Consider the following 2665-nt stretch of genomic DNA (forward strand, 5'->3'; position numbering starts at 1 on the left):
CAAAAAACCAGCAACTTTAGCCGACGATATTTAAAGGTTTATTCGTCGGCTATAGTTATTTTTAAATTTTTTATAAGGTTTAGCCGACGAATTATGGTATATTTCGTCGGCTATAGTTATTTTTTAAAATTTTTTATAAGGTTTAGCCGACGAAACAGACTATATTTCGTCCGCTATAGTTATTTTTTTAAATTTTTTATAAGGTTTAGCCGACGAAACATACTATATTTCGTCGGCTATAGTCTGGGAAAAATTTTTATTACAGACTTTAGCCGACGAATATCTTAATTGTTTCGTCGGCTAAAGTCTGGGAAAAAATTTTTTATTACAGACTTTAGCCGACGAATATCTTAATTGTTTCGTCGGCTAAAGTCTGGGAAAAAAACCGACGACATGTTTTTCGTCGGCTAAACTGTGGGACTATAGCCGACGAAATTTTTTTTTTCGTCGGCTAAAGTCATCACAGACGAGCTTTTCCCGACGAAATCTTAGCCGACGATGGCTCGTCGGCTAAGATCTTAGCCGACGAATTAAGCTAACAGGCCGACGAAAATTTTTCGTCGGCTAAAGTGCTTGTCCTGGTAGTGAGATTTGAAGGCGGCCGAGGGATTGACACTTGTAGATCGAGGTGGTTTGAGGCATGGAGGTAGGGACTAAAATTCTATTTCCATGGCTGATTCGCAGGCGGACAACTTGATTTTGCAGGTGTAAGCACGCAAGCATGATGGGGAGGTCAGGGAGACCGCCGGACTGATTCGGTGGTGGGCGGCTCTGGCGGATCTAGTTTGGGCTGGTGCAATCAGTTCTAACAGAGAGGGAGGAGCCATGTGGCTGGGGTTTGCTCTTTGTTGGGCCTAATTCTGGACTGGGCCTTGGTTAGTTTTGTTGTGGGTCTGCTATGGAATAAGATCCCTTTTAACATCTTACAAATCCTCTCTTTCTTTTCAACTCGATAATAGGCACACCATTGGGTCTTAGGCCTGATTCGATTGAAAGTGGAGTTGTTGTTAGAGGTTGGAAGGTTATATGCTTTCTACTTTGTCATATCCACCTTTTTTGTTGTAGTTTTGAGGTTGTTTTCAATTCTTAGATGTAGGTTGATTTAGCTTTGCTATGCATTGGTATGGTTTTTAGACTATTCATGCTTGACCTTTTGGTCATCATGATCTTCGATCAATAGAGCTTTTTCATTTCCCCTAAAAAAAAAAAAATATATATATATAACTAAATCCTGTACTTCTGTGGATTGACTGCATTGGACATACTGGACGTTTTAAAACAAAAACTTGTTCATCACGTACAAAAAAAAAAGGAACGAAAATTTGGTTAGATACCGAAAATGAGGTTTGGCTGTACGGTACCGCATGCTATGCAGCAGACCGTAAACTGTCAGATTGTTCAACAATTCAAAAATCAAGGGCGGTTCACGCCTTCACGGCCTGCTGCACAGTAATATGCAGAACGGCATAGCAGGAATTTCCTAGAAAATGATCTGTTATTGTGGTTGCCTAATGGACATTGCCAACAAATAAGCTCCTTCGACATGTCTTTTCTTATTGGTCCATCTGGTCAAGTCCCCATATATATATCTTCTGGAATTGAAATATATACAAAGAACTCGGCAGGGTATACAGTTGTAGTAAATTTCAAATAAAATATATAAGATTGAAGCTGCATGCTAGCTCTTATCTTATCTGCTTTAATGGATAAACTGAAGAAATGAATAGAATATGAAGGGAGTGAGCCAGGGGAGAGATGGGTGAGGAGGCAATGAAAGATAGCATCAGATCCTATGTATTGGGAATCCTAGTTCTTGCAGGCCCTCCTCAGTCCCACACTACTATTAATCTATTATATATACATGCATCACTACTATTCACTACTACGGATATCCCGCTGCAACTCTGTTAATTGTTTGATTGTTTCTGCAGAATGCAGTAGCTGATGAGCTCCATTCCTCTCACATACAATTATTAATTTCCAATCATTCATACATTGATATGGATGATGATATATATAGTATGTATGTGTATATATACAATATACTGATATATGCAGCAGATGGAGAATACCATGGGCTTCCTTCTCTCTCTTTAATGCGTAGCTCTCAATCTAAGCTAGGGCATATCCCAGATCTATGTATTGAGACGAATCTAATTTGTCTTGTAATATTACAATATTTTAGGGTTTCTGGGTCAGCTAGAATATATGAATAATATGCGTGCCATGCTTCGTCACTACGTACTGTGCAGACTGCAGAACCAAGATGCTGCGTTACTGCTGACGATGGATATAAACGGAATGGGTGTGCTACTCCAGATTGTGAGACTACGTTGTGTATCGAAAAATGGTTTCTCTGCATGTCATCAACATCAAGTTCAAGGCCGATATGTATTTAATAGCATGAGAACTATTGTTTTATTGTTGTCATATCAGTGTATATGTGGGTATCATATTCATATGGGTACTTAAAAAAGTTTCATTTTGTATAATTCTGTAACTTGAAGCTAGCCTGCTTTCATCGATGACTCGGAGAGATCACTTGGTTAGAATTAGACAACCATACATAGGTTTCTTGATAATTATTTGAACTTACTGCAGTTACAAATCTAGCTAATAAGCGTGTGTATATATATATATATATATATATATATATATATATATA

The sequence above is a fragment of the Fragaria vesca genome, linkage group LG2, assembly GCF_000184155.1.
Source record: "Fragaria vesca subsp. vesca linkage group LG2, FraVesHawaii_1.0, whole genome shotgun sequence".
Classification (NCBI taxonomy): domain Eukaryota; kingdom Viridiplantae; phylum Streptophyta; class Magnoliopsida; order Rosales; family Rosaceae; genus Fragaria; species Fragaria vesca.